This window comes from Suncus etruscus, chromosome X, assembly GCF_024139225.1.
Source record: "Suncus etruscus isolate mSunEtr1 chromosome X, mSunEtr1.pri.cur, whole genome shotgun sequence".
NCBI classification, from domain to species: Eukaryota; Metazoa; Chordata; class Mammalia; order Eulipotyphla; family Soricidae; genus Suncus; species Suncus etruscus.
Genome location: NC_064868.1, coordinates 32,717,884 through 32,728,027, shown reverse-complemented (window position 1 = coordinate 32,728,027; position 10,144 = coordinate 32,717,884). Strand labels below are relative to the sequence as shown.

The 10,144-nt window shown below is 35.0% G+C and overlaps 1 non-coding gene across 1 annotated transcript; it reads right to left on the bottom strand.

Moving 5' to 3' along the window:
• Nucleotides 1-7,227: 7,227 nt before the first annotated feature.
• On the bottom strand, nucleotides 7,228-7,334 carry LOC126000206 (U6 spliceosomal RNA). Its single transcript, XR_007492565.1, has one exon. It is a non-coding gene; the product is annotated as a U6 spliceosomal RNA (small nuclear RNA).
• Between the last annotated feature and the right edge of the window lie 2,810 nt (nucleotides 7,335-10,144).

The window sequence follows — 10,144 nt, the reverse complement described above, 5'->3', positions numbered from 1 at the left end:
TCCCTTCAGTCCTCCCCCCTTCCATCCCTCCTTCCCTTCCATCCCTCCTTCCCTTCCTCCCATCCTTCTTTCCTTCCTTCCTTCTTCCCTCCCTCCTTCCCTTCCTCCCTCTTTCCCTCCCTATTTCCCTCCCTCTCTCCCTCCCTTCCTTCCCTCCTTCCTTCCCTCCTTCCTTCCTACCTTCCTTCCTTCCTTCCTTCCTCCCTCCCTCCCTCCCTCCCTCCCTCCCTCCCTCCCTTCCTTCCTTCCTTCCTTCCTTCCTTCCTTCCTTCCTTCCTTCCTTCCTTCCTTCCTTCCTTCCTTCCTTCCTTTCTGTCTTTTCCCCATTTCCATTTCTAAAAGTACAGGGTCATGGGCTGGCTGGTCAGGATTTACTCAAATATGCATCACGAGGGATTGATTGCACTGACTTATGTTACCTGTGGGTGCTTTATAAACCACTATGTCATCTTCTGGGCCTTTCCTTATGGATTGTCCCCAACAGGAGAGTTGTGAGGTCACCTCAATACTTGCAGGTAGCAACAGAGATTACATTCACTGTTTTGTGTTTGTTGAACAAGAATTTTGAGTCTCTGAGTCTTAGGCCCTTGTGCAGAAGGTTTTTATATTGGTGAAGTCCTGCTAACTTATCTTTGTTTTTGTGCTGGCTTTATTTTATATAAAAACCCTAACAAGTAAAGCTGACTTGAATTATATATGTTTTAATCACCATATACATACAGAGATTGAGTTTAGGAGCACAAATCAAGCGATCATAAATGCACGTGACTTCTGGAAATTTGAACTCCAATGTACTGCCTTTCTGCTACACTTTTCATTTACTATGTGACATGCTGTCTTATATCCCAGAAGAGTAACTGACCTGACTTATCTTACAGGGTAAATTCATCTGAGATAGGCTGGGGTTGTAGAGTGATATTTGAAAAAAATAATGTTATGGGATTTTTATAAACAAAATCATGCATTGTAAAATTGAAATGTGTGTTCCTGTTATAAATATTGATTAAAATAGTTTGAGGAAATAAATATGTATATATAAAATAGCATCGATAGAAATTAGTAAATATATAATACATTATAATTAAACTATGACTACAGTAGATGAGCAATATATACCTTCTGATTTCAGCTTTTTTACTGAATTGGTGTCAATTAACTCATTTTTCTTCTTCTCTGTCAAACTTTTCCCTCACAAGGTAATATGACACTGTATTATGAACATGTGACAGTTTAATTCACTATATGAATTATGCTCAGAACAGAATCATTATCAATGAATTTTCATTGTTCACATTCCCTTCAGAGAGGATGTTGCACTTTTTGGGGGGTCACCCCTGTCAGCACTCAGAGGTTACTCCTGGCTCTATGCTCAGAAATTACTCCTGAAAGGCTCAGGGGACCATATGGGATGCCAGGATTCGAACCAGTGTCCTTCTGCATGCAAAGCAAATGCCTTACCTCCATGCTATCTCTCCGGCCCCAGGATATTACATTTTTATCCCTTCATACTAGAGTGTTTTTGTTTGCTTGTTTTTTAATCTTGGTAGGCTTAGAGAACCACATGGCATGTTGGGGATTGAACTAAGATTGGCCAAATGTAAGACAAACCTCTTACCCCTCTGTACAATGCTTCCAGCCACCAGCTTGTCTTTATATACATGTATGCCAAAATATGTATGGAGAAATTTATCTGTTCTTGAAAAATAAGGAAACTTTATTGATAACACAAAATCTCAGACATTTTTAAGTCACCTCATACAATTAATAAGGTTGTTATCTTTCCATGTAATGTCTTTTGATTTGTGTACTCCTTTTGTTCAATCTTTACTACCTAGTTCTGTGGTAAATTTAGACTGAGAATCAATGAACAGGGATCGTGTTATTGAACACCTGCATAGAAAGTGTTCATCCAAATCTCCTGAGACTAGAGGAAAAATAAATCAGACTTCAATGAGTATACAAATCAATTTGGTTTTGTTCTAAAACAGTTAATATAAAAAGTTTTCCCCATCCCCTTATCAGTTGACTTTTACTTTCTTAAGCAAGGATTTTAAGTCCTACCTTCCATTACTTGTGAATATGACTTTATTTCTAAATGGGATCTTTTCAGATGTTCTCAAATTAATCTCAATCCATACTCAATTAGAGTAGGCCTACATCATTGACTGCCATTGTACAGAAAAGGGAAGTTGCACACAGATATATGGAGAGAATGCCATGTGTTAATAAAGACAGAGATTGACTGAATGCAGCTGTAAGCCAAGGCTCACAAAGCCTTATCAATCACTAGAAGCTGGAAGAGGGTGAAGGATTCTTCTCATGGTCTCAGAGGAAGAATAGCACTGTGAACAGTTGATTTAAGACATCTAGCCTCCAGTACTATGAGAGGATATATTTCTGTTGTTTTAAGCCAATTTTGTTAAGTAATTTATTATGGTAGTCCATGGACACCAATATATCTACCTTTTCAACCCTTTTATCCTTTTGCTAATTCTGTTCTATTTCACTCTTGCCTGAAATTGCTCTCCATATTAGATTATTGCTGAATACAGTTAGTCATCCTACCTAGATGTTTACTGCTATTAATACGAATACCAGACAAATATTTTATATTAGAAGATTTAGTTTATTATATATGAATTTCAAAGATGTGAATTCTGTATCTAAGTCTTTCTAGAAACTCAATTCCATAATAGCTCATTGTCTCCAGCAAATAAATAACTCAAAGCTACATGACACATGGGAACAAGCATTATTTCATACACCGTAGACATATGATCCATGCAGAACTATTAACTTTCTTTGAATAAAATAAGATCTCTGCCTATATACCTCTGGGAAATCCACAGAATTTTAAACCTACTTCTGAAAATAGTATGAGCTTTAAATTTGAGAAATTGAATGATCATTTAAGGTTGTCCATTGATGAAATTAAAAGATACCTTCAAATCTTTATACTTTCCCACAAACAATGGAAATTCAGTATTCAACTCTTGACTGAAAGTTAATTGTTGCTTGAAAAAGGAATTTGTTCATTTTTGGTTTTTGTTTGTTTGTGCCCTTTTATTGTGTTCGTTTGTTTTGGTGCCCCACCTAGCAGTACTTAGGGGTTACTTCTGGCTCTGCACTCAATTACTCTTCGCAGGCTTGGGGGACCATATGGGTTGATTGGAATTGAACTAGAGTTGATCTCAGACAAGGTAAATGCACTACAGGCTGTACTGTTGATCTGGCAACAGTTTTACATCATCTAATAAGGAACTTTTAAGAAAAAACTTACCAACATAAATTTATAGAAAAAATTGATGGTATTTGACAAAAATGTTATCATAGGTTGCTATGACTTAATATAATATTGTATGTTACTTTAATAAAATGATACACTTAGATCAAAATGTGCCTTTAATGTAATAGAGGTAGTAGAAAAACAACAGGTGATTTCAATGGTAGACTTATGTGAATTGTTTTGCTTTTGCTGGTAGAGCAACTCATGGTTTCTTTGTCCCAAATAGTCCTACTGACAAGGGACACATATATTTGCAGTTTTGTACTATAAGTCCTACTGGGTCAGAAGCATTAGTAATATTAATTACTGTTCATTTGTAGCAACTCCTTCCATCAGTCATCTTTATACATTTCTATTTAAATTTTTTCAATAATTTTATAAAATAGTGCAGAAGAAAATCACAGTAACCATAGATACACAGAAAGACACATGTAACATATGCTGTCTGATATGCAGACTTAAAATTAATATTAAAGATTTTATGATTACTTGCTTTTAAAGAAATAAAATTAGGCCAGAGTTATAGTACAGCAAGTACTTCCTTTGCAAGCAGCTGACGTGGATATAATCCCTGGCATTTCATACAGTTTCCCTAGCATTACCAAGATTAATTCCTGACCACACAGCTATGGGTAACCCCTAAGTATCATTAAGTATTCTTCCCCCCCTAATTAAACTTATCTAATTAGAATTTTAATAGAGACGCAAAAGATTATTGTAGTCTAGATAAACAAAATCTTATATGATTGCAAACATAAGTTTAAAAAGAAAGTCCTTTAAAACATCCTTATTTCAAATAATGAAAAACTCAAAAATGGAGTGATTGAAGAGAAAATATTTTTAAGTGTCAATGTAAATTATACCAAATTAAATAGTACCTACTTTAGTATTTACACATTGGAAAAATAAAACAAATAGATTTTATTTTATTTATTTAAGTATCATGATTACATACCTGATTGTAGTTGGGTTTCAGTCATAAAAAGAACACCCCCTTAACCAGTGCAATCTTCCCACCACCAGTGCCCCCATCTGACTCCTTCCCCAACCCCTGTCTATATTTGAGAGAGGCATTCTACTTCTCTCACTCATTAACATTGTCACGATAGTTAGTGTAATCATCTCTAAACTCACCACTCTATGTGGTGAACGTCACATCAAGAGCCAGTCCTAGCAGCCTTCATCTCTGTTCTCTGGGAATTATTACAATAATGTCTTTTGTTTTTCTTAAAACCCATACATGAGTGAAAGTATTCTGTGTCTATCTCACTCCCTCTGACTTATTTCACTCAGCATAATAGATTCCATGTACATCCATGTATAGAAAAATTTCATGACTATATCTCTACTGACAGCTGCATAATAGTCTATTGTGTATATGTACCATAGTTTCTTTAGCCATTCATCTGTTGAAGTGCATCTTGGTTGTCTCCAGAGTCTGGCTATCGTAAATAGCACTGTAATAAATATAGGTGTGACGAAGACTTTTTTGTATTGTGATTTTGTTTCCTAAAGCATATTCCTAGAAGAGATATAGCTAGATAATATGGGAGCTCAATTTCCAGTCTTTTGTAGAATCTCCATATTGTTTTCCACAAAGGCTGGACAAGACAACATTCCCACTAGCAGTGAATAAGAGTTCCTTTCTATCCACACCCCCTCCAGCACTGATTGTTATTGTTTATTTCCAGAAATGTTTTGATTTCCACTTTGATTTTATCCTTGATCTACTGGTTGTTCAATAGTGAGCTGCTAAATTTTCATTTATTGAAGATTTTCTTCTGTGTTCTTTTGTAGTTCACTTCTAATTTAAGTGCACTGTGATGTGAGAAGGTTTTCCTTAAGATTTCTATCCTCTTGACTTTATGGAGATATGTAATATGGGCCAACATGTGGTCTATTCTGGAGAATGTCCCATATGCATTGGAGAAAAATGTGTATCCAGTTTTCTGTGGATGGAGTGATCTATATGTATCTACTAGTCCACTTTCTTCCATTACTCTATTCAGAGCTAATATATTCTTGTTGGGTTTCAGGCTGGTTGACCTGTTAAGGGTTGACAGGGTGGTGTTGAGTGATCCCACTATCATTAAGTTGCCAATTATGTATTCTTTCAAATATATCAACAATTGTATTAAATAATTTGCTGGTCCATCATTGGCCATGTATTTGTTTTGGAGTGTGATTTCTTACAGTTGTACATATCCTTTAATTAGTACAAAATCTCTATCATTGTCCCTTATAGCTTTTCAGAGTCTAAAGTTTAAGTCATCAAATACCAATACGGCCTCTCCAGCTTTTCCAAGGGAGTTTTTTGCTTGGATGATTTTTCCTCCAACCTTTGATTTTAAGTCTATATTTGTTCTGACTATTCAGATGTGTTTCTTTTAGGCCACAGAGTGTTGGATTCAACATTTTGATCTATTTTGTCACTCTGTGTTCCTTAGCTGGTGCACTTAGTCCATTGACATTGAGAGAGATAATTGTATTGGGATTTAGTGTCTCCTTTGTGTAGAAGTTTGGTGTGTCTGTTTGTTTTTCATGTCTTAAAATAGACCTTTCGGTTTTTCTTTTAAGGCTGGTTTTTAAGTCTGCAAAATTTCTGAACGATTTTTTATCTGTGTTGCTATGTATTCTTCTTTCAAACCTGGGAGTGAGTCTGGCTAGATGCAGTGTTCTAGGAGAAGCATTAATTTTGTTGAGTTTTGTCAGTATGTCCCACCACTGCTTTTGGCCTTGTAGGTATCTTGTGACAGGTCTTCTGTAAATCCTAAGGATGCTCCTTTGAATGTAGTTTCCCTTTTATATCTTGCTGCTTGGATTCATCTTGTGACTAGGATGTATCTTGGAGTGCTTTTCTTTGGGTCTCTTCTATCTGCTACTCTTCAGGTATGTATGCAGAATTTTGTTGCATGCAGTATTTAGGTCTATAATGATGTCCCTGACTATTGATTCTTCCTGGGGACCTATGTTTCCTATGTCTCTGTGACTCCAGTGATTCTCACATTGTTTTATCGAAGACTTCTGTTTTCATCTGTTCACATTCTTTGAGTATTTTTTCCATTGTCTGATCATTAGATTTAAGGCTCTTTTCCAATCTCTTCAGTTGTATGGAGTTGTTATGTATCTCATCTTCCAGCTCACTGATTCTGTCTTCAGCTGCTGTTACTCTGTTGAAGAGGCTTTCCATTGAGGTTTTCTTTTCCTCTACTGAGTTTTTCAGACTTGTTTTTTTCTGTTTGGAGTTTTCAGATTTCTATCATTGTGGTCTATTCAGCTCTATATATGCTTTCTTTGAGTGCTATGAACATCCTCCATATTTCTTCTCTAAACTATGTATCTGAGAGGCTAACTAAGTGGTTAGCCATTTTTGGTCATCAGAGCTGCCATCCTCTTTCTTTATGCATGGAGTTGGCCTGCATTGTTTCACCATTGTCTCACTTATAGTGTGGTTTTTGTTTTTTTTTATACATGTAATGGTGGAGTTCATTAGCTAGAACATGAGCGCTGCTGTGAAGAGAAGTGGATTGCTCCTCTGGCACCAACCTTTGTGGATGGTCACAGCCTACCTTACTGGGATTAAGTTTCCAGAGGTCTTCCTCTGCAGCTTCAAACAGGAAATCAGGAAGTCAAGTATGGAGAAATGCAGAAGACCTTTATAGCCCATGATAGGAGTCTGGCACCACTCTTGTGAGTGGAGACAGCTTACCTTGCTAGTATTCAGTTCCCTGAGGTCTTCTGAAGCCTCAAACAGGAAATCAGGAAGTCAAATATACAGGATGGTAGAAGACCTTTATAAGTACACAGCAGGTGTCTGACACCACCCTTGTGGCTGGGGATAGCCTATTTTGATGGGATTAAGTTCACTAGGGGGTCTTCCTTTGCAGCCTCAAGCAGGAAATAAGGAACTCAAACAAATATATATACATATATATTATTTTTTAAATATGGAGCACTTCACGAATTTGCATGTCATTCTTGCACAGGGGCCATGCTAATCTTCTCTGTATCTTTCCAATTTTAGTATATGTGCTGCCGAAGCGAGCACCAAACAAATATATTTTAATGTTCTTTCAAGAGTTTATTTTGGAGATTGTATATTTTCCACAAAACTTTCTTTGCAGATAGCACTGATTATTCTATAGGGTGGTTTTACAGTGTGTTGCAAATATATTAGGCTATTAGTTAAATAAATTTAGTATCATATATTTAATATTTATTTATTATAGTAAGATATATATAGTAAGAGATATATATTCATTATAGTAAGATAGTGTATAGGAATTATTTGCATTTGAAGCATTAGATGGTATATAGAATATATTAGAAATTGCATAGCATTAGAAGCATTAGTGTATAGAAAACATTAGCATGCTTTATAAAAGGGTATTATTGCTTTATAAATATCTTAATTAAGCCTATCTATATATTGGTGCATTTGTACAGTGTACATTATGTGAAGTAAAATGTATTTCAAATGGTAGGCCATAGTCAGAAATATTCAAAAGTAATAGCAAGTCCATAGTAATAATTTGAAAAACTTTATAGGTATCCAAAGATACCTATAAATTACTGTATATGAGCAAAAGTATTTCAAACTACTTATTGTTTACTCTCTTAATTAATAATAATTTTGAATTATATTTTAAGATGTATTTAAATTCATTTTTACTTTATAATAACGAAAAGTACATATAGATTAGTTATTTCTTGGAGTTCTTGGCTGGCTTTGGGGTCATACTCAGTAGTGTTTGGTCATCTGGGCCAGTTCAGTGCTAGGGTCTCTTGATATGGCACTGCTTAGGTCCAGCAGTATAGGGGACGTTAAAGTTACATATGGTCTTGCTATGGGGAAACAGAGAAAATCATACCATAGGCTTCAACTTCCAGCAATAGAACTCTTGGGAATATATACTAAGGGCTCCAAAGCACAATGCAGGAAAGACATTTGAACTCCTGTGGTCACTGAATCACTATTCATTATTCAGAAAGCCAGAATCAGGAAACACTCAAGTGCCCAAGAACAGATGAGTGGATAAAGAAACTGTGGTACATTTCCAGAATGGAATACTTTTCGTAAAAATAAAGTCATAAAATGTGTTTATACATGTATTGATATGGAGAGTGTTATACTGAGCAAATGAGAGGGAGAGGGAAAGAAAAAATGATTACACTTACTTGTAAGATATAAAAATGAGATGAGGGCAAGTAGGAGCAGTACACATAAAGGAAGAGTGCAGTTAGGTTAGAGACAAGACCATGTTGGCAATGATAGTTGGAAATGAAATGATTATTCTGGGCAAGTACGGGGTGATGAAAGGAGGTAAAGTGCTATGCATGATACCTTTTCAGTAACAATATTACAAAGCACAGTGCCTAAAAGGAAAAAAGGCAAAGAGAGAGAAGAAATATATCTATCACAAAATATATCTATCATAGAAACACGTTAGGGGAGTGGAGGAAGGAAACTGGGAACATTGGTGGTGAGAAATTGTATGACTGAAACTCAATTAGGAACAACTTTGTTGTTTATATATAAAAATAATTAAAAACTAACTTGGGACCTTTTATATGTTCTGACACCTTAATTAGCTACTTAACCTTTTAAATATATCCGATTTGCATGTCACTAATTATTTATGTAATTATTTATGTTACATTTATTAAGATTTTTTGTTTAATGTATAATTATTTTGTTTTAAAGTATTATATATTTGATATTTAAAATTATCATAGAAGGTTTTTGAAAAGCAAATTACAACTAAATCTTCAAGCAAGTACTTCAAATTTCCCAAATAATTTTTATATTATGTAGGAAAAACTTTAGTGGCTAATATAAAAGTTTTCTCTTACCTTATATCACAGAATATATATAATAAACTTTAAAATTATACTATAATTCTTCTTGGCATAACAGCATAAATATTTAACTCCTTAAATTTGATAGTTGCTCAAGTGCCTAAAAATTATAAACCAAGAGAGGGACCAGCTCAGAAATGTGATTAGAACCACTTTTGATCAAAAAGATGACACTTAACCATCAGGAGATTATGTGTGACTAGAATATTTGGATTTTATTTATGAATAAATTTTGTTATATCTTAAAAACTTAAGTAAGATTGTTACTGAATTCAAGTTTTGCTGCTCAAAGACCAGTCACTCAAGAGACAAGGGTTGATGTGGGCAAAGAAAAGGTTTTTATTAGTTCTAGCAGCTAGAAAAGATGATGGGCTTCTTGTCCTTTCTAAGAAAACAAAATAACAAAACAAACACACAAACAAACAAAAAACAACTTTCTTTTATCAGGTTGGGACTGGGGTTTACCTAGGACTGTCTTGGAAAGTAATCTAGAAGATATGAACAGTTGAGTTGTCTAGGAAGAAAGAAATCCTGACTTGAGACAATGCATAAGGCATTAGTTAAACCTAGAGGAGGATTTGTTCCTTGAAAAAACTGAGATAATGTAGTTAAACAGAACCTTTAGGTTCTGCACAAAAACCAGAGATCCTTTTTCACTCCCCCCATAAACTCAACATGGTTTAACATGAGAACATCTTTTAAGATTGAGAGAAAAGCCAAAGGGCAATTCAATAAGAAGTGCAAATATGAGAAATAAGATGGGCGTCTCTAATGCTTGTGTGCTTCTAAGGTCATGGCAGCAGTCCTGGTTTCTCTAATCCATTTAGAATGAACTTGAAAGCTTCTAATGGCTTCTTAGTACTTTAAGAATATAGATTCCCTCAGTTTTGTTGCTTACTAAAAACCTCTCACTGCATCTTTATCTTAGATTTTACCCCATTTGCTTCTCTCTGCTACTCTAATATTTTTAGTTCTTTAAAAGTTATTTTTATTGAAGTA